At 37.1% G+C, this 23,977-nt stretch overlaps 1 protein-coding gene and 1 pseudogene across 2 annotated transcripts in view; both read right to left on the bottom strand.

Moving 5' to 3' along the window:
- The window catches only part of LOC131770579 (uncharacterized), a 101,481-nt gene that overhangs the window by 8,162 nt on the left and 69,342 nt on the right, over positions 1 to 23,977 (bottom strand). The gene's annotated exons all lie outside the window — the stretch shown is intronic.
- Positions 5,294 to 19,590, bottom strand: LOC136281107 (uncharacterized; annotated as a pseudogene).

Raw genomic sequence — 23,977 nt, 5'->3', positions numbered from 1 at the left:
ATAAATGGGTGAGTGCAGTGAACTAACAGTTTTTTTTAAATCAGTGCAACAAATGGATAAAAATTGTTGCAAGACCTTTTCCCTGGTAAAATGTTTTAATTTCATACATAATAAAGTATTTATACTCACTGTCCCACAGAGATTGAAAGCTAACAACATGGAAAAATACATTGTTCATTTCAAGGAGAGCCACAGATGATAGTACTTCACAACGTAAATCACTATTTGCCTAAAACAAATCCCAGTTCATCAACAATTATCAAATAGAAAAGATTCAAGATATTTCTAACAGATTGAAAGGTGACAAGAAAAAGAAAGGTACACTTTATGATTATTTTAGACTGTTTTACAAACCATTACATTAAATATAGAATCAAATAAAAAAACCCTGGAAAGTCCATGCAAAAAACAGTTGCCCACAACATAAACATTCACAAGACTAGATTTCTTTCAATTACGAAAAAAGCTGCGGTGTGCAAGCGTGTATAAATATCAAAATCTAGGATAGCTACAAATAGCGGATCTTAGGGTACATATGTTTATTAATTTAAATCGTTTGTGCTTATAGTTTGTCAGTTGGGTAACAGCTCCTTGTAAGAGCATTTTCCTATTGCACCTTTTAATCACATTTTTTGTTTTCTCTTCTATTATCTCAAAGCAAAAAAAAATGTTTCAACTGTGGATAGCGAGGCCCCTCATAACAAGGAGTGTGCCTCTCCCTATGGAAGAGGAGGAGTCAAGCGAGGAGAAAGAGGTTAGCATGGTGGCAGTGGCCCTGGCAGTGGACGTGGTGACCAGCCGATGCCCACCATGTCATCCTTAAAAATTTTTATTTAAAACATCAAAATGAAATCAACTGTCTTTCATTCATTTTATAACTGTCATTGCAGCAGATGAATTCACCTATACTGCAAATAATAACTCAAAAAAAAAAAAAAGACAAAAACAAACTCCTCTACCTAACCTGAGAGTCGTAATGTAGAACTTTTTCCTGAGGTCCTTACAAAAACAACTGATGACCAATCTTCCTCTGTAGAACAGAGTAAGAGTGTTAGCAAGTGGTTACTGTATTGCACTTGGACTACACTTTTTAATTTTCGTAATTTGGTCCCTTTCAAAACAGAAATGCATGGGTTATGGTCGTTTTAAAGTGGAAACCCACCATCTGCGATGGAAAACTACCAAACAAGTAAGAACCAATCATATTTACCTCAAGCCTACCTTGACATAGTGTAACCCGTTGATTTTTCCGAACTGTTTTCAAATCAAATGGTATAAGCCCCTAGTATAGATGGATATAACCAATTAAAAAACCCGAGTTTTTTGCAGAATTAGTGAGAGTAAAATTAGAGCAAACAATTCGATTAACTATTTTGGGGAAAGTCAGTTATCCTAAATCTTTCGCCTAAAGAACTAAGCTTGGATACTTTCAATAGTATTGAAACCATCAATCATCCTACACATGTTTAGTGATAATGCCCTGTTGACCGTCCAGTTCCACCACATGGGCTGATATATGCATTGGTGCCACTGACATCGCCTGGGTGTGCGTCCCTGTACTACATTGTACTGCCCACAGCTCCCCTCACAACGGCTATCTCACAGTTTCCACAATAACTCTGTTCTTTATTGAATTGTTAGAAGCCCTCGATACGCGCTAACATTGAACGATTACCTTTAGACAGTTCCGAGGATGAACATACAACTAAGTATCGAAGGCAAATCATTTAAACGTGAATTTTTCATCGTCATTAACAGTTTTTGAGCAATACCGGTCAGTAACAAAAAGAAACTAGAAGCGAGAGAGGCTAACTGACGCAATGCCGAAGGAATATTTTTTCCATACGACTCCTCGCTGACCAAGCTGCGAACTACTTTTGCACTTACCCTCTTCTGAATGAGTAAAACGGTCGTAAAGACTTGCAAGAAAAAACTCCACCCTACGCAAGGCTAGCACACAATCTCCAATACAAAACTATACCTTTTACGGATAATAGAAGAAGAAATACAAAGCATATGCGGTTACATGTAAACTTTGGGGAGTAAAAATGAACTTCTGGCTAGAGGATTGCCCGGGCATTCTGGGAAAGCTAAACGCAAACTCTCATTGGAGCAATAGGAGGGTGTGACGGAGGTGTTGTCCATAACCATGGCTACCGAAAATGAACTTCTTCTAACCTTTGGCGGCCGGAATACTGCAGGAGGGAAAATCGTTACTCGTGCATTTACTTCGCCTGCAACTGATGGATAAACATATGCTGCGGCATATTTTGCCAACAGCATCGCATGGATAACCATTTTAATCTCCTGAGCGTAATTTATTGGCACCCACTTCTGTAAGTTAAGAAAATTTTCACAATTCCTTTACCAAGTATTACCTCGCCTAAACCAGGTCGCAAAATTTGAGACCTACATCGCTTCCAAGTTTCTTAAAGGAAAGGAATATTGACATGTGTTGTCTCAGGAAATATTGAAGTCACCCTGGTGGCACCCAGGCTGTGAATGGTGTATAAATGTATCCTAATACCCAGTACAAGAATTAAAAACCAAGGGCAAAGGGTTAGTTAAGATTATCGATATAAGCGACAGTTGTGCAACTCGAGATTTTTTTTTCAGCTTGCAGTCAATATCAATATCTGCTGGAACCAAACAATTCAAATATTTTGAGTGTTAAAAACAAAAACTACAAAGTACAGTATGTTCAGTCAAAAGTTTACCCAGTTCCCTAGGTCATGAATGAGAGTCAATAAAAGAAGTTAACATTGGGTTTTATAACCCTTCATAATTTAGAGATAGTCAAAAACTTTCTAAAATACAATTCGTCTGCGGCGCATTCTTTGTAACACAGACTACATTGCCTTGAAATAATTAACCGACCAGCTCATGCAGGACGGGCTTTATGCGCTGCCTGATACAAAAACCCAAAGAATACCCAGAGATAAAAATGTGGGGACCGTATTCCTATTACCAATGGCAGCGGCACAAACTCTGGGGTTAGAGGTTCAATTACTAAATGAAATTGCGATCAATACCTTATCTAAGATAGAGTATTGAGCTAAATACAGTACACCCATTGAGCCTCAATGAAAAACCTTTCACCTACCGCGCTGTAATTAAGGGCTCTAATACATACAAGTTATCACAACCAGTAAATATTAACCGACTTTGTAACGACATATTTTATTTTTGCTAACTTCCATTTTTACAATATTTTGTCTTGAAGTAACACTTATGAGGAGATCTCAAGTATTTCATACCACTAGATCATTTGAAAATATGTATATCTGATAGGTTGGTCTACTAATTCCTAAGTAACATTATGATATTACCATTTTTAATAGGAGCAGAAAGAGGTCAATTATAGGAAAGCTTTACACGTATCTATAGATTGCTTTTTTTCTCGGCAAATTTCATCATGAATCTGCAGTTTATTCACATGCATTCAATTATATTTACATCTGGTTTTCTGTGCTCGTATAAAGTGACAGATGATTAACAACTATATGGAATCAATGTTGTTAAATTAAAGAAATTTGCAAAGTTTTCAGTGCAAAATACAGATTTCAGTACAATCCATCCTTAACTTAAAATTGCTTCAAACATCATGAAAGATGAAAGTGGTGGGTAGTATGTCGTGCCAAACTTTTTGCAAAATAATTTTCCCCTCCAACAGGTAGCATTAGGATTTGGAAACACCGAATTATAATTGGCATGCCTATATATATTCAAACCCAAACTATCCCTTTAACAAAACATTTACTACTATACTAAAACAGTTACAATTAATAGCGAGCTTTTGCGATTTTTTCCTTAACCTACACATTTACAGTCAGATCATCAATTAACACTGATCCATTGCCTAAATGGCATGACTGGGCTGAAAATGGATGAACCGGCTTCCAAAATTAAACATCCATCTGTGGGCAGTTAAAAGTTGAGAGGTAGATTCAAATGTCATCAATGAAGAGATGTTGTGGAGACAACTCCTTGAACAACGAGATATGATAACACATAGGAGATGAGGATTGCCCACAAAATATACGGACAGGATTTTCACTTATATCTTAAACAGCTCAAGTCAATCCCTATAAGGGGAATGATATGAATACTTCAATCCCACCATAGTACTGGTATTTCAAAAAACGGCAATAATATGGTTGGCAGAGTTCTTTTAGTTTGGCAACTAATTTCTTTATCAGTGATGACATTCTTCACCAGATGAAACATTTATTGACTTTGGAGTATATTACTAACGTTATCTTTTCCTAATATTCTGAAAACTTATTTTTTGATTACATTACAGAGCTATTTTTCACCATAAACAACAATTTTCTTATTGGGACCCTTGATTGCGTCATCCCTATTCTGTTGGAAAAATTGTCCCTCTACCTCAATTTAAATAACGTTACTTGAGTAGCAGTTTTAAAAAAAAAACGGGATAATAGTTTAAAACTTGCTAGTTTACTGGCGGTGTACATACACATGTAATGTAGCAATAAATAATTTTCATTAGTCCCATTAAAATTAAGAAATATGAAGTTTCATCAATTTCAAACCCCCTTTATAAAATTTCACATCAGTGATAGTGTTTTGTGGTCTGTAGACACATACACTTTTGTATAGTTACAATAACTTTTCACAGTGTGATGTCTTTTCCCCTTACACCCCTTGTCATTTGGGTTTTTTTTTTTTTTCTTTTCATGCAATGTATTTGAAAACTAATATTATGAAACCTCTGAAATCCAATCTAAGCTTTTGAAGTTTATGTGTGGATAAATGAGGCTGAAAGAAAGCTCTAGTTTGGCCATTTTAGCATCAATCGTCCTGTATGCCCTAAGAAGTCTTTTCTGCTGAGCCAGGCTCTTACGAAGGGCCAATCAATGTAACTGTAGGGGCCTGCCACTTTAATCCTGTAAACACAATAATCAGAACACTGTGATTAAACCCCAGCGGGAGAACAATATCGTGCAATTATTGGGTTTGATTTATTGAGATGGGAGCCATGCAGCCATTAAGCATGAAATATGAAAAACCACAGCCTTCATTATGTGTTTAAATTAGCCAGTATCAAATGGAACACAAAAATGGTGACTGGCAACTTGGATTTAAAACGAAGATTTAAGGATCCTTACTAACAAATAATCACTATAGAACGAAAATTAACATTTATTTGAGTAATGTATTGAGCTGTACCTAGCATGGGTTGAAGGCTGACATAGATGCCCCTCATGAATATGTCACCAGCACAGAGGTTTGCTTTTTGTCAACTGGACAATGTGGCATTATGATTACATCATTGGTATGTGATAGACTGCTGACCACACAACTGCACGTTTTCAAAGAAGTTTGCTGCAGCACACAGAATCCATGTGATCACCACCAAGCGGCCATCTTTGTTCCATGTGAACAAGATATTCAGTCCATGTGTGATGTCCATGAACAAAGTCCAACAGATCTGTTTTCCCTCCGGCTGTAAGAAAGATCACTTAAAGAAGGAAACTTAAAAGAATTGTTGATAGGGAAAAACTTGAGCACGTAGAGTATGAGTTTAGAGAGTAATTTTATCAGAAATGTGTTGATGACAACCTTTAATTAACATTTTACTGTATAAAACCAGATTTTGTGCTTTCAATGTCCTTTCAAAATGGCGGCTTACATTTCAAATTTAATTTGCAAACAGCAGGAAAACAACAACAAAGATCCAATCAGTAGGAGAATGACCAGACTTCTGTCATCTGATTGAGGTTGCAAGAGAACTTCTTGAAACTGAAATAGTTAAATGACTAAAAACTGGTAGCCTGCTTCTTCGGAAAGCACATTAAGTAACATATGAATTTAACTGTACCCGGCATCACTTGTGTGGCTTCTTAAATAATAAAGTTAAATCTCTCAAGTTCCCCTTTCATGCCATGGGTACAAGATGTGTATAAAAGCTCCTGAAAAAAAGACCATCATTCCATACAGGACCGAGTAACCATACTCCTAGTCACTCCACGCTGTGAACACTGGGATCGTTTCGGGTGATGTTGGCCAAGTGGCCTGTATTCTATCACTAAACCTTTACTCAGAGACTCTTACATAACATCACGTGACATACTCTGTTCGATATATTGAACACCAACTTACAATTTTTGGGTTTACCTCCTGAGGTACTGAACCAAGGTTTGTCTTAATTCGCCATGTGGGATTTTTGATTCCCTTAACAATTTCCACTTGTTCCGACAAGGCATAGAACATGCAATTTCCTAATCCTTTATTGTCAGACCATTCCTTAAGCCCCTCTCTGATGCAATATTCCTCAGCCCTAATGATAGATCTGTTTCTTGCTCTTGACTCTGCTTTGCACTGAGTTGCATCTGTCTGAAGTTCCCTGGATGATTTGGTTGAAAGAACCTACAAAATGCAACATTTTTATTAATCTAAACTGCGGTGAAAAAAGCAAAACAATTGTCTGCTGTAAAAATCACAATTCCCATTCTAGTAAGAGAAAGTTTTAGGGTAAAAAGGAAAAGAGTTTTACCCACCAGCGTTCCGTTTTTTTGGTCCAGTTAGGTTTTGAAGTTCACTTTCTTCCTGTGAATGAATACACTAATAATCAAGAGAGAAGATCGGCAGTGAAGACAAATTACGATGAGGTTCTACAATCCGACCTATTCTGTATAAACTGGAAAAAGGAATTCTGGAAAAAAAGTACCGGCTTCAAAATATACTGATGTATTTCCTCTACTGCATGAATATGTGATTACTTCGGAATTGTTTTGAAAGAACACTGTATCAGTAATAGACATAAACTGATTTTGATAGAACATTAAGAGCTCCTCATGTCTCCTTGTTTCAGGCCTGGTTCAGACAAATTTATGGTAGTTTCTAATTGGATAAAAACTTCAAATGATCAACAACAATATCTACCTACTAAGCCTATCTGTCCGCTGTATCAGAAAGTCAAAGAAAATCAATTCGTTTTGTACACTTCTTACGTTTGTGGACTGCAAGAGTGCAATGGTATAAGTCAAACATGTCTCAGAAGTAAAAAGTCACCTTGCTAAGTTTTGTACGAATCATAGCCTAGGCCTGAAGTCAAAAGTTAGGAAAAGAGGAAAACGGCTGGATCTCCTTCATAGCCCTTGCCTAAGCTCTGCTCTTTGGGAACTGTCAATTATCATGTGTTTATTAAACTCCTCGCATTCTCTTACCTCTCCCCTTGGAGACAGTATATGAATCAACTGTTAGTTGCCTTGGATGACGTTTCAATACCTTCGAGCTGGGTGGGCCCCGAGTTCTGAAAACTTGTGTCTCGTCTTCTGACAGCTAACACGGATATAAAAGATATAGCTTTTGCTATATAAAATACACGTAAACAAACGGAGGATAAAAACGACTGATTACTATTCATGGGTTTAACATCTTTTTTATATGAGGTGTTCATTTTCAATGCTTTCCCGGTCACAGTTAAATAAAAGAGACCGAAAAGACGAGTAGCCCCCTAAAACACTTTTTTGAAGGATATTCAAAACATTCTCACCATGAACTATGTCCCACATCTTCTCCACAAGACTGTCACACTGCTTCTCCCAGCTAAACTTCTCTTCATATGACCTCCTCAGTTGTTGAATATCCCGCAGTCGATCTGATCTTTCCTTCTGTCGGACACTAGAAATTGCCTTTGCCCACTCCTTAGGGTCCTCAGACTCCACCACACTGATTTGCCCATGGTACCGTGCACAATGCTCACCAAATCCAGAGTTGCCACTGACAGAATGGGAAGACCAGCAGACAATGCTTCTAATGCTGTCAAACCAAACCCCTCTGTTCTAGAGGGCATGATACAGAGATCAACTTCACAAATATTTTTTTCAATCTCACTTTGCTTTGCATGAACTTCCTCACAGTCAGCGGGTTTTTATCAATTCCACTCGTCAGCAAATTCTTTGCAACCTCATCCTGTTTACCATCAGGTGCACCGCCACGAAAATCAGATGGTAAGACCTGTCTGTTTAGTTCACCCATTGCGCTAGCAGAGATATCGTAACCCTTCAAGCTGAAGTCCTCTGAGTCACCACGCCCAAACGTTAGAACATTCAATTTGTCCACGTCAACTGCAGCTTGTTTTACATCTGAAAACTCACTGAATGTGCTTGGTGTCAGTTGAATTATATCTTGGTGCTTCTCGCATGAGCGCAGGTGGGAAGAGTAATCCGTTGTCAACTTTGGTCCCACTGCTACCACAGCATCTGCCAACTGACACATTTCCACTTCAGTTGTAGTCTTATCTTCACCTTTGGAAATGGCCATGGGATAGTTTTTGTGCATTCCTAGTTCTTCAGGTGCAGTGTGCACCACCTGAATCCACTTGCATTGTGAGACTTCCTGATAACTGGGCTTGCTTACCAAGCTTTACAAACCATGACCCAGCACAAAGTCAATGTCAAGGTCTCTTGGTGGAAACTCAACCATTCAAGAGGATCACTGAATCCTGCAAGTTCCTCGTCTTCCTGGATGGAAACATTGTGACTAGATGCCATTCTCCTCTCATCATCAGAACAGGCAAACTGTGGGACAAGAAGAGTAACGTCCACTTCAGAGTGTTTGGCCAACAGAATGTCACGCTTTCTGTTGATGGTGGACAAGCCCCCCATGGATGAACTCCACTCACTGCCCAGGAGAGTCACCTTCAATACTGTGGCAGACTTCATTGAATTTGATTTCACGTTGCTTCGCCATGTGATCTGGCAGCTACATTGAAGAGGACAAACCCTGAAGGAAAAAAGGTCCTATCAGATTATGATTATTACATATTTTACATTGATCAATTCTTTACCATGGAAAAGCCAAAAGTATAAATCAAAAATAATTTTATCTTGTCTAGAATTCTCTGAAATATTTAAAACTGCAAAAACCTATCAGGGCTCCCTTTCTCAACACTGATAACAGCCCAATTGATATTCACATTAAGTAACCTATAGGACCAAAGCAAAGATGAAATCGAGGCTAGAAATCTTTGCTTCAAAGATCAGTATTATTAATTATACCTGGCTTCTTCTTTTTAAGAACCTTCCTTTAATCCACAAACTGGTGCTACCATATCCCAAGGTTTCCGCTTACAGATGTCCGGCTGACCTTCATTTACATCAATGAGGTGGAGGCAGTCCTTGTATGCAAGTGGTTTTGCACGTGGTCTGAGCATGCGCGACGCATTTCTTCTTTCCCTTGCATGACAGTTAGGACATGCACACACAGCCTATCCTCCAGTCCCCTCAGGTATGGCTTTCTTGTGACAAATTCTTTAGGGTATCTTCAAGAAATTCTCGAACAGAGTTGCTAGTTTGACAGAGTTTCTGTCCTACAACCTGGTCACTTTGCGCTTTTGTCGCAAGATACCTTCACAAATCCTGTTTTGCATAGAAGGACCAAATCATGTATATCTCTTCCAATGATGAGCCATGCTCCATTTTGGTACAGGGTGGGTGGATGAGTGGGCCCATGTCTTTGAACACCAATGAATGGATCGCGAGACAAGCTGCAAGAAGAGACCATGAGGGACAAAGCCATGGACAAAGAGGAGATACAATGGACATGGATCAGTTGATGATGGTTTCATCTCACAGAGTTCTCAGGTGATGACTTCAACTGAGCTGGTACAAGTACTTCTCCTCATTTGGGGAAACTGAGAACTTGGCGATCAAACCAAATTGCCTCCATCATGTCCAGGATGTCTTCTCTAATGATTACTGGCTCAATAAAGCGGGAGCACACATAATCAACGTGTTCCATGCTAAGGATGCCACTTCTTTCAAGTTACCGCCAGTAATTAGCATATCGAGCATTCTACATACAGAAGACGTAACACGAAGTCCAGCTAAGAGAGTCCATTAAATGTACCTTTTGAATGTTTTCAACATGTATGTACAAGAACTGGAAATCAATGTATCAAAATGTTGGAAATTACACTCTTAATGTGCACTTTTGTATCTTAGTCTCCTCAGAGGTGATCATTAGTTTTTATTCACCAGTGCAGAAGCCATTTAGCACAAGCAAAAAGAACTTTTCACTTGTGTGACTACAATTGTTGTTAGTGGCAGCAAGTTAATGCAAGTCTCTTGTAAAGTAAAAAGGCTGAATCAGTTTATGACTTGAAAAGCTGCAAAAGGTACATGAAATAACTTGAGGTCCAACAATTGTAAAGATCAAGAGTTACAGCCGTTGCTAGTTGCAGATTCATTAAAAAAAATATCACTCCTCATTTTCTGTTGGTCTAAATTATTAAACATTTTCTAAGTTAGGTCCTTTCAAAAATGAAATTTTTTCCTACCTGTTTATTGAAAGGTGGATGGTTATCAGCTGTTTGAACATATCAATCAACCACTGAGCCTTCAGTACAACTGTACTGCGGTGCTTGATTATCATCCCAAGACCATGGTAAAAACTGATCATGGACTCAAACTCTTTTGCATCTTCTATGAAACAATCTTTCTTTGCATAGTGCTCAAGTTGTTGCAGATTTCTGTGATAAATCTGTTTAGTCAACCAAAACTTCAATCACCTTTTCAAACACAACCATCTAGAAGGCAGCAGGATACTTAAAATGTATTAGAGTTTAAAATTGTATTATTAACTTCAGTTAGACATGTACTTATTTGTAGTCTTCCAGCATAAATTCATCTATTTTCTTGGTCTAGCTATCTCCAAACTTTAGGTACAATCCAACATTGTTATGGTTTCAATAAAAAATCTCCATTGAAGGAGCTGTGCCTTCTCAAATATTCATGAGACATTCACAACTTTTTAAAGACACTATTGTCCCAATGTCATGAAGTAGAGTTTTGTTTGTTTGTTTGCACTTAAATCACTGCTGTGTATTTCTACAGTCGGATGTTTTAAGAGTGTTAATGATCTTTGAAGTTGTGGAAGTGAGATATTTTTGTGGTCATATACATTTACATGCATATGCAGTTATGCTCCAAACACTGACTGCTCTTCAAAGTACTATTCATGACTGTTTAAAATAAAACATTGATCCCAAACTTTAAGAAAATGAGTGTTGCCAGATAAAAAGTTATTTGGTTTACCTTACAGGTATTTTCCTCCCCCATATAAGGCTCCTGCTTCACACCTCCAGGATTCTGTTCTGCAATTCACCTATTCCATCTACGTTTCCTTCTTCCTTAGCTGGATCTATTTAGAAAATGAATTCAAAGCATAATGTAACACAGAAACATGTGCTCACAATGAGAATAGTTTGTATCATACATGTGTGACTACAGATATTTTATAGGTGACAACATAGCTAAGATGATAATTCTCCAACTCCCAAATCATTTTCTTTTCCTTATTTTAAACTCTAAGATAATGAATCTGTCTGCAAAAATTTTTAGGCCCCAGTATAGTGATGCTGGTACATAAAGTAGCTGAAAGCTAAGAAGAATGCAGCTAATGAAAAAACCCAACTCCTACGTAGCTTCCAATATTAGCCTAAACCCATTCAACCAGGGCGGTATCCTTCACTTACCAATCCCACTTAAAGAGACATTCTACATGTCTACCAACCTTTTAAAATTCTAATGACACATGGCAGAACTGCTGAATGACATGTAAGTGTGAGTCAGATATAATTATGTGTATGCTCAATGCTTGCCAACTAGTATCTCCAATGGGCCTTTGATTAAAAGAAAAATGGCCACAAATTAAGAGTTCTTAGAATTGAACAAATGCCAAGTAGTAAGCAATTACAAAACCATCATTACTGCAAGTAACAAATTGTAAGGAAACGGACATGAGATATCTTACCTGTTTTATGTTTCTCTCTCTGCTTTCGAATCTTCTGGATAAATTTCTTAATCAAGTTTTGTCCTTGACTGTTGTCAATCAAGTTTTTTGATGTCAATGCAGATGCAATAGGTCTGACCACATGCTTCTCATATTCAATACCAGAAATTCTCGCCTGTATTTGTTTCTTTATTACTTCTATGTCTTCAACTGGTTGTCAGCATGTGTTCCAACAATAACACTGGGGGGCGGAGGTAGGCAGCTTATGTTGTGCATCATCATCTGGGTCATCAGTTGCCAGGCAACACCGTGTACTGTAGCCAGCCATGACAGCAAATTCTCCATGTTTGTTTCGTTGTTGGGGTTTTCCAATTTCACATCATTACTCCCTTGTCTCACGCAGGGTTCAGCTGCAGCATCCAAGGCTTGCTGAGATTGTGCACCAATATGTATAGTGCTCGCTGTGATAAGTGAATGGGATGGCTGGCATAGTACAGGTGCTGTCCTGCAAAGTCCCAAATGTCCATTATAAAATAGGATTCTTCTTTGAATAAATCACTTTCAATGTCCTTTTGCCTTGGAGATACTTCAACCACTGATTGACATGCTTCTCAGTATCAGGGGGTGGAGCAACATCAATAATTATCTCGGGCTCATCTAAAATGCAGTCCATTGAGTGTTCAATGCTAATGTTGTGCATAGCATCTACTGATGGGTAATCGCCTTTATCCTCAACCTGAGTAAAGAATCAAATAAGGGGAAATTATTTACTCTAAGTACCACACTGATGCAGTCTCACCAGCAAACTCATTACACATCTAAAATAACTGTGTCAAAGTTTGATGTAAATTTGATAAAATGATAGGACATGTACTGGGAGGGAAATTACTGTTTAGACTTCAAGCAGTTCCCTGTTTTTTAGCTAAGATCATTGCAAAGTAAAAAAATCAAGTAAAAAAAATTGAAGAATTTTAATTTTTGCTTCACTTTAAGGTTCATGTAATCTTCATTTGACATTAAACTTTTAAAACTATACTGTCATTAAAAAGCTGCTTTAAACATTGTGTGTGAAAAACATTTTTAAAATTCTAACATTACCTTTTTTCTGCCATGTTTAAAGCTATCTAAAGATCCCTCTTCAAAATCTGCTGGTGATATGTGGGCTGAATCTTTTTCAAAATCTTCTGTTGAACTTTTATCTGTGTTTTTTTGTCTGAGCTTTTCTTGCTGCATAGACATTTCTCTAGCATGATCATCTTCTTCTGTAAAAAGTTTCTCTGCAACAATCTTTGCCACATCTTTAGAACATTCCAACAGTCCTGGTTTATTCTCACCAATGGACTGCCAGTTCCTTGCAACTTGGTCAACATCAATTTCACACTTTGAAGGATCCACTTCAATCCCCTCAGTGCTCTGTTCTTCAGAGTCAAATGGAAGGCCTAGAAGACTCTTCTTCAAACTGGTTTTACCAGCTCGATCCTGACCAATGAGTAATATTCTGCCACGGTAAACTGTGACATATCCTTCTTGCAAAGCCCTTTCATAAGCCAGCTGTGCTTTGAGTCTATCTCTTGTTGGACCTAATAAGAAAAAGTTTTCACAAAACAAAGAAAAAAGTAGTTTGAACATTGATAAATTTGTAATAAATAATTGAAAAAAAAGCAAACTAAAGGTAAAGGTTGACAAATCAACTACAATAAATGCCTAACATGAATAATGTTGGAGTTAAAGGTTGGTATGCATAAACTTAACCATCAAAATTGTGTTTCTTTTTCTGATCTTAATGCATTTATTCCACTCATACATAAAAAGTTACAGAGTCAATCAAAATAATTCATCTGGCATAAAATGTAGTGATGAGTTTGGTGAACATGCACACCAAAACTAAACTGACTCGATGTTTTACAACATTAAGAATTAGAACCACTTATGACTGATCACACATAAGAGAGGTAATGACTTACATCAATTCTGTCAAACAGTAAGGAGTCAATAACCAATTCGTTGTTTGTGAAATAAAGATAAAAAGCGCATATTACCAGAGTGTAACAACTGTAAGTTTATAACAAGATTACGCAGACAACACCAGTGTAAATTATATGGAAATAATAATCAGATTTCAGTCAGGCTAAAAACAACTTCAAGTTTCATCCTTGTAACTTAGTCCACAATTTGTATTAGTTATAAATTTTGTCTGATAAGTCAAACGTTATTAAATTTTAAACACTCTCAATGAATCAAATAGAAAGCAAAAATAAAACAACAATTCCTAACAGTGAAATGACTTATGAAACATTTTAGCCTTTCATAATTCCAGTCAAATAGAGAGCAAACCTCGAAACAAGAATTCCTAACTGCATAGAATGATTTGTAACAACATTTACTCTCTTGATTCCACATCAAACCATATTTTCTTGTTAATGAACTTAAATTTCAATGTCAGCCAAATTGTTAAAATAAAACTTTTCAGCATATAAAACTTCCGATAAAAAATGTCATGTATTTCTTAAGTGATGCCAATTTTGTTAAATCTTACAGTAACTATGACAGTATTTACTTCATATTCTTCTAAGGCTTTATTGTGTAACTATTGCCAGCTGCCTGTAATAATCAGTAACAAGCAGAATAACCACTTGCAAGTCAATCATTAGAACCAATTTAGTAAATGCACATGTCACAACACCAGTGTGAACAGAAATTTCCTTTACTCACCTCGGAGATCTGAATATACTCGTTTAATTATTCTTCTATCATCTAGCTCCATAACACTTCTCATTCCTTCAACTGTAAAAGGATTCCCATTCACAAACAACGATTGGAGTTTCTTCAGCTGTTTTATGGCTGGATTTAACACAGTCAACTGGTTGCCACGCAGATCCAGCACCTCCAGTTCCACTATCTCACCAATAGCATCAGGAATGGTGGTTAGTTCGTTATCTGAGATGTGCAGCCATTTGAGTTTCTTCAGCTGTTTTATAGCTGGACTCAACACAGTCAACAGGTTGGAACTCAGATCCAGTCTCTCCAGCCCCACCATCTCCCCAATAGCATCAGGGATGGTGGTTAGTTTGTTATCTAAGATGTACAGCCATTTGAGTTTTTTCAGCTGTTTTATAGCTGGACTCAACACAGTCAACTGGTTGGAACTCAGATCCAGTCTCTCCAGTGCCACCATCTCACCAATAGCATCAGGAATGGTGGTAAGTTTGTTATATGAGATATTCAGCCATTTGATTTTCTTCAGCTGTTTTATAGCTGGACTCAACACAGTCAACTGATTGTAACTCATTTCCATTCTCTCCAGCCCCACCATCTCCCCAATAGCATCAGGGATGGTGGTTAGCTTGTTATGTGAGATGTACAGCCGTTTGAGTTTCTTCAGCTGTGTCAAACTTGCAGGGAATATGGACAGCTGGTTTCTACTTACATCAAGTACCATAATATTATTTAGTTTTCCAACATTTTCAGGTATTGTTTTAAGTTTATTCCGCGTCAAGTCAAGGTCCTCCAACTCAGTAAACTCCAGCACAGCTTCAGGTAGTTCAAGTAAATCCCACGCGAACAGATTTAATGCCTTTCTTCCGTAATAATTTGTTACGATCTTACCTCTCAGCTTTTCTTTAGAAATATGGGAATCCATGTCATATAGTGATGTAACTGTTAGAACGAAAAAAAAAACAAGCTGTGTCATTAAACGTGAGTAACTTGAACAAACTTTCTTGTGGCATTTATAATAACCATTGAACCAAAAATGGCAAACATGAGGTTTATAATTTAACATAACTGCTTGAGTTATACATGTTAGCAAAAAGGCAATTATGAACAAGAAAGATATTTGAATTAAAATACACTGAGTTCTCCGAGCTGCTTTTCCGAAAACATATGAACCACTTTCATTTCAAAATTAATATCCAACAGGAAAGAAATCATTAGTGCAAATCTATGGCTGGTTTTTTTTTGATGTGATAACCTTAAAGACAGTTGTAAATAAACCAAAACACGAATGATTTCTAAGCTGTAGATATTCAGACCAAGTTGCTAATTTTCAGACCTGTTATTTGATTTTATCCTCTGTAAGCTATTTTTACCTGCAATTAACAGAGTGAATTCATCAGAATATGGTCTCTGAAATTGGTAAAAGTGTCTGTTAGTGGAGCTGTCCACCTACAGGAATTATTCCCGCAAGTGGAAACCCAAGAAATAAAAGGGTGGATGTCCACTTATGGGAGAACAAGAAGGAAAGAAGACCATAATAAACATGGCTTTTTTATGTCAGATTCTCATCAATTTGAAATGAAACTGACAGCTTCCTTTCCCAAGAACAGATAGAGATTTGACTAAACCAATCCCCACTCCTCTGTTGTTCCATCAAAGGTCATATTTTTGTTGATTTGCAAATTACAGACAAGTTTCATTCCCAAAAGTCAATTATCATATTTGGAGTGTCCAATTACAAGATAGTGCAAAAAAAGAGGAAAATTTGAATTTCTCTTTCAAAAGTGTCCACTTTCACTTGCGAGAGAGTGTGCAGTCTGCTTACAGTAATGTGTAAATACAGAGTTTGACTAGGCTGCAAAATGGGGAATTGAAAAAAGTAACCATAAATAGAGCTGTCTGCTTACAAGAGTGTTCATTAGAAGAGAGTTTACTGTAAAATAAATTAATTAAGATCCATCATTAATTTGCAAATCCATCAAGGACTGTCTCCAAAACTTTATAAATTGTGCCTGGCTTCCTAAGTATTTCATTAGCAGCAAAATTAATTCAAGTAAAAAATTTCACAACTGCAATCATTAACCAATTTCAAAACTCACAACAGTTATTTAACCCTTCATTTTGCGTGCGTGACCAAGACAGGAATTCTCCTTACAAAATATCAACACAACATCAAGCAGATAAGTGATATGAGTAAAGGTAAATATCAGTTAGAGGATTATTAGTTGATCCAATACCAAATTCTCCAAACTTACATCATAAGAATGGCACAGCAAACAGTAAGGAGAATTACTAAAGAGATCTTGGGAGTGAAAGGGTCAAGGGAATGAGAGTGTTTATCTAAGAACAAAATAATTCATGTCCCCAAATGTGCACTGAATGCATTTGTTACTTTTTCAAACTAACAAGTAATGGTTAATAAAAACTCAGGGTTGACTTGCAATAAAAGAAGTAACAATTTGAAACAATGGATCTTTAATATGTTCTACACAGTCTCAGCGCAAAAAAAAATCTTTAATTATTTTGCAGAACCTTAATAATTTGCAAATATCAGAATTAAAAAATGTTGAGGAAGAAAACTTTTCATCTGAAAATATTACTTTTTATCTGTTAATCAAAACTATAACAAAATTCTTCAACATGATTGCTTATCACCAGCCTGATTTGAGCACTAATAGTACAGTGTACACACCATGCTTGTAACTGGGCGGTGTAATAGGACAGTTAAAGGGACAGTTAACATGTCATGCCTGTGGAAGTGGACAGAACGTGTCATGTGCGCGCATTGTTGTGTGTGTTGTTGTTGTTTTTTATGAAAACGTATAACCGATGTCTAGTTTCTTCTCAAATTGCCATATTTTTATTAATTGGTAACAGTTAATTGTCTAAATTGTTCATCAAGAGTATTATTCCATACAGAATTGGACATCAGGAAGTCCTGTGAACAAACATGGCAGAACCATGAATGACCATGGTCTATCCATGGTCTTGGCATGGGGTAGCAAGGGATTACTCGATGAGGTTCAGCATGATATCAAACATGTTTGTGAAGAGGAATTCAGCTATTTTGAATTTCCCTCTGAGTTTGCAAAAGTTTGAGAACAGTACATGTACTATAAGGCCTTGGAAACTGGGTAGACACTGATCTTGAGAAGATAAATGCAGTATAAGCTTCAGATATTGCATTTTATCATGTCAACTTCGCACACTATTGCATATTGATTGAATGCTCTTGACCAATCAGCTTTTTTTATAGCAAATCTTATGTATAATAATCAAAATTATTGAATATGTATGGGAAAGTTTTTGTTCTTTTCACAATTAGCGGCCAAATACTGCAATTAAAATTTTTTGGCTTGAAATGCACATTACAAGTATGATGTGGTTACTTATACATCTTACTGAAGGCGACTGCTAATGAATCACTAATAACTAAGTTAAAAGGTTTCTAAGAATTTGAATTGTATCTTTTCACTTGTCAGAGGTTCCCCTATACCCCTTTGTAAAACTCAGTCACATAAAAATATTTGGCCTTTTCATACATCACGGGTAATATCAAAAAATTATTTCACGTTCACGCCTTTGAGACATCTCACATGAAAGTAAAAAACCAGTTCCCTGACTAAATTTTCAATTTTTCTAGTCTTGACTAATGATGACAGAATATCTTGCATTCTTTGTTCAAGGAACATTAGAGGTCTGGTTTATTACTTTTATTGATTCATACAAAGTTCATGTCCTGTCAAAACCCAGGTCAAAACTTAACACAACCGTTTGAGAACAATTCATTTAAAAAACCATTGAAAAGCCACGAATTCATCACGCAAAACAAAATGGTTCACGAATCACGTTTAATTTCACTCTTCATTTACGAGTCACGCTTAAATTAAAAAAAAATACTTCAGTGCGAACATGAGAAATCAACTTATCTTTAATCACAGAAGTCAAATCACGATCCACGAGAAAAAAATCGTCCAATCATGCTTTACGTAAATAGTAGAGGGACTCCTCTTGTCAATTACGGACGCAGACAGCGAGCAAGTTTTATTTATTTCATTAAATACCTGACATACCTGCATTTAGATCATGCATTAATTTGGTTACTTAACAGATTTAAGAGGTTTTGAGTTCCTTTCTAAATTCTGTCAGATAAAATCAAGTACAATCCATGGAATTAAGCGAGTACTTTGTTTTCAGTTCAAACACTTCCATTGCTGAACGTGAAAAACTGAAAACTAATCGACGTTGAACAACTACCAGACAGAATGATTAACGATCAGAGCTGATTGACGTCAACACTAGCAGAAATAGTTTGTCCCCTAATTCTTTCCATTCTTATGAGAATCTTTTATCAAAGCTTTCTGTTAAGGCCATCTTAATTCACAATCACTGATTTCCTTTTCCCTGTTGCTGAGAGTACTTAACTTTAACCCGTCTGTTTTAGAAGGCCGACTGAACGCGCCTTTGTTTAACTTTATCAAAATCGTTTTGAGTCTTTGTGCTCAGCATTTGACGGGCGTCGCTAAAGTTGTAATAGATCAAAAACCCATGACTTAAAATACAAAGGGAAACAAGCGAATATTAAAGACATCAGAGAGTTTGAGTGAACTGACAGAAATGACAGCTGAAGCACTTCAAGGGAAATGACTTCAGTTCGATCGAGCGGAGAGTGTTAGTTCTAAGCTGAATCGTCTCTGTTCACGTTGCACTCTGTTCACGAGTCTAGCGAGGCTACACTTTACAAGGAAGCTAACTTTTTATCTATACTGAACATAATTCTTACCTCTTAGCAATGTGGATAACAACTGCAGCGGACAAATAGAAATGAAATACAGATTGTTGAAAATCTAACCGCTCGGATCAGTATGGACACTCCTTAATTAACTTCCACAAAAATACTTCAGGCCTCTCAAACGTCACGCGACCGAGGGCCTGTTTACATGGAGTTACCATGCCGAAAAGAGCATAACGCCTAAATAATGACCGATTATACAAAATAAATGGCTAAATTCTTATCTATATTGAACATAATTCTTACCTCTTAGCAATGTGAACAACAACTGCAGCGGACAAATAGAAATGAAATACAGATGGTAGACAATCTAACCGCACGGATCGGTATGGACACTCCTTAATTAAGGGCTTGTTTACATGGAGTTACCATGCCGGAAAGAGCATGACGCATAAATAATGACTGATTATGCAAAAAGTTGCGCTATGTAATTGTCACCATCGCACTCGCACAGCACGCACACCCATGCAATTAGCATAAGCACGAGCACCGCACTTTGTATAAATTATAATGATTTCGTAATGAATAAAAGTTGTAAGTTTTAACATGGAACTGAGCAAGTAACATGGTAGCAGTGGTTCTGGTTGATTGTTTCTCAACGGATATTTGCATATAGCGATCTAAAAGCCAAATTTTCTCCGGTTTAAACCAAGACGACTTCGAATACACTTTGTCTAGAATTCAAAACAACGGGAGATGAAAGGCATGACCTGGAAACCTACATCGAAGATTTGACAGATTACTGCGAAGTGCAGAATTGGTGCGATATATCGAAAGAAAGTGAAGCAGCCAAGAATCACGATTCACGAATAAGGAAAAACTCAAATCACGATCCACGAGGAAAAAAATTGTCCAAGCATGCTTCGCGTAAAAAAGTAAAGGGAACCCTCTTGTCAATCACGGAGGCAGATAGCGAGCAAGTTGAATTTATTTTATTAAACACCTGACATACCTGCGTTTAGATCAAATCAATCAAGCATTAATTTGGTTAGTTTACAGATTTAAAAGGTTTTGAGTTCATTTCTAACTTCTGTCAGATGAACTCAAGTACAATCCATGGAATTAAGCGAGAATTTTGACATCAGTTCAAACACTTCTATTGCTTAACGTGAAAAACTGAACACTGATCGATGTTGAATAAGTACCAGAGAGAATGATTAATGATCAGAGCTGATTGACATCAGCACGGTCATAAACAGTTTGTTGCTTTATTCTTTCCATTCCAACGAGAATCTTCCTTCAAACTTTCCGTTAAGGCCACTTTAACTTACAATCACTGATTTCCTTTTCCCTGCTGCTGAGAGTGTTTAACTTTCACCCGTTACACGCACACCCATGCAATTAGTCTAAGCACCAACACCGCACTTTGTATAAATTACAATGATTTCGTAATGAATAAAAGTTGTAAGTTTTAACATGGAACTGAGCAAGTAACATGGTGGCAGCGGATCTGGTTGATTATTTCTCAACGGATATTTGCATATAGCGACCAAACAGTCAAGTTCTTGGTAAAGTTTCCACCCAGTCCCATATTTCATTATGCATTCAGTTCTTGAATAGAGAAAACAATGACTAAAACAACACATTGCCATTGGGAAAACAGATTTGTTTTACAATAGTATGAGGCTGTGCGGAAATTTTACCAAGTTCTCTCCGGTTTGAACCGGTTTGAACCAAGCACGACCTGGAAACCTACATTGAAGATTTGATCGATTACTGCATAATGCAAAATTGGTATGATACATCGAAAGAAAGTGAAGCAGCCAAGTGGACTAAGTCTGATAAAGCTATGGCATGCCTCAGGGCATTTTATCTCCTGCGGTTAGAACGGTGTACAAATATAGTCTGGGTCGGACACAGGCAGCCTAAGCTCCAGCTGTGAGATGATCATCTTACGAAATAACCGTCATGGCGAAATGGTAAGAGTCTGTATGGGAATATTTACGACCGCTCTAGAGAATAAAAAAATAGGTCAAATTCTCACAAAAATACCTCACCTTACTGCCACAGTGCATTGCCTGTTATCTGACCGCTTACTACGTTGAAGAGAACCTATTTTAGCGAGTTATCTATTTCGAGGTTTTCTACGTACATAAGTAAAGAGGGTCTCCTATAGGTTTCTTCAATCCCCCGATCCCGACTAAAAATTTCTCTCAATCCCGTAATCCCGATGGTTTATACCGGCAAATCCCAATACCTCAACTTAAAAGGGCCTACTATTTAAGAGCGCTTGTCTGTAAAAATCAAACATATCGCGGCAAGGGTGGAAAATTCGATTTCTTTCTTATTTTAATGTTAGATAGGCTAGGCTATAACTAAAATCCCTGGATACATTTTTGGCAAAATATCTTTTTATTTCAGAGAAAAATAGAAGTAACGAAATTCCGTTAAAATCGTCATTTTTAGCAGCAAATTATTGCACGAGTTCGAAGGCTTCGCGTGCAAAAACAAATCACTATATCTTCTTTTAAACAATCAAATCTTCTTTCTCGATCTCACAAGACCACACAAAATGATTTTCGTAAACATTGCGCTCTTCTTTGCGCTTATTAAAATAATTTAATTTCGAAAGCATGCATTTCTCTTCAGTAAAAATACTTCGTGAATAAAATTAATTTTCACTATGTGCTAAACCTTCATATGGATTAAGCTTTTGGTGGTTGAATTTCGAAAACATGTTCTCAATATAACTGTAAAAATTTGTTTGGGCAAATGATTAAGAGCGATAGAAAAGTTTTTCAAAGTCCGTTAAAATGCAGTTATTTGACCTTTTGCGGTCAACATTCCAGTCGCGAGTCACACATATTTTAATATGTTTCAACCCATAGGAGGCCGAAAAATGTACAAAGAAAGATATTTCCAAATGCTATAACCTCATTTGCCGCAGAAGACCGAACGAGAGACCATTTTAGAGTGATTCTCTTATCGTTCGTTGTTTTAGGTCTGTATAAATGATAACGTCCGATGAAACCACCAACCCTGTCGAACACCATCTTGTTGTCAAACGTTCGATATCTTTCTTCACTGTGGCATCTTATTCAACGGTTCAATTGACTGCGAGTATTGCTCAGTTCACAATGCACTAAAAGATTACATCTGACAGTCTAATTACTGGGATACCTGTGGTAGCCCAGTCATAAAATGCCTTTGTTTTTTTGTCGTCTTTTTTTTTTCCTCCGTCACAAAATGGAAAAATTGCGCAATAGTACCCAAAGGTCATTGGGCCCTCAACACCATGACAACTAACTGTGATCCAATGAGGTGTTCACATGCTGATCACGTGTGTTATCTTGATGATGATTGACGTTGTCATGCACAGACAGGGTCGGGTCACATGACGAATCACGAGATTTTGCTTATAAAACTCTTTGGTCAGTTGTTTTGTATTTCAACGTATTTAGATTGCGATTTCCTGGAGCTTTGTGGTGCAAACGCGCAAAATACTTACAGACGCATATACAAGTCGTTTTAATCGCGGCTAATCCACACTGAAAGATGTTATTGAGCGGTAATTTTGGAACGGATTGAGTCGCGAACACTTGAAAGCCTTGAATGCCTTGTACGCTAAGTATGCCAATGTCTTAGTTGAAAAACGTTCACTTGTTGTAAAAAGCAAAATATGCAATCTGAAACCAAACTGCATATACTCTGTGCAATCTATTGAACAACACTACTACCGTGAGACTGAAGAACATAACTATAATGCAAACTGCTTGTGAAGAAAGACGACATGTTGCATTCACTTGATGGCAAGGAACGTAGCTACGATAACAGTACGAATGGTATTAATTTCACGATCAGAAAGGTGAATCTTATATTTGTTTTCATTGTAGTTGCATGGATATTCTTTTCTAATAAATACGTGATCCAAAACCCTGTGTTTTTTGTGTATAATGCTATTATGTTAAATATTGTTTACGCAATTGTCTCGTCACAGGCAGCCCAAGCTCACGTCTCGAGAAAAAGATGAACGCGTCACGCGTTGTGTGACTCGGTGTTAAGTTACGAGAGGAACTGCACGTTATAAGGAATAGTATAGGGAACGAAGTATGGTCGATTTACAACGATACATATTTCGAAATATGAACATTTTTCTCGTACAATCAATAAAACTTACTCATACCCTGTGTATCCGTTGTATTTTCTGGCGATTTCTGCCGTTTTAAGCTTGCTTTACCATCACTGGTATTCAAGTCATCTACTTTAATTACGTTGGTAAAATCTGTACAGACTCACACCAACCAACTCGCGCACAAAGTAAGAAGACTATACTGAAGGCTTGAAATAATATTGCGATCGATTTTCATCAAGAAATGGGCCAGGAATATTCCACAATAGTGCAAATGATACTGAAGGCGGATCGCAGAAAAGCGATTGCGTGACGCTCGGTAAGCTGTAAGATGACATGTTATTATATACCAGACGTAAAAACTCTTCAGATTCTTAGTCTACATTTTGTACCCACTCTGCAGTCTATATTTTGTATCCGGTCTGCAGTCTGCTGTCTACATTTTGTAGTAACAGGTATCCGTGGCACCAATACAGTTTATTTTTGGTTATAATTTATTCGCAAAACACACATAATCTACCACAAAATACCTGTGAGGTAATTCGACATTTTCGTTCTTTCCCACATTAATATTCTTCTCTCCTTTTGTAAGAATGTAGACATCACTCACAATGTTTCAAGTAATCCACCCACCCTAC

This window comes from Pocillopora verrucosa, chromosome 5 (assembly GCF_036669915.1).
Source record: "Pocillopora verrucosa isolate sample1 chromosome 5, ASM3666991v2, whole genome shotgun sequence".
Lineage (NCBI taxonomy): Eukaryota > Metazoa > Cnidaria > Anthozoa > Scleractinia > Pocilloporidae > Pocillopora > Pocillopora verrucosa.
The sequence above is the reverse complement of the archived record's forward strand: the minus strand, read 5'-3'. Positions and strand labels throughout refer to the sequence as shown.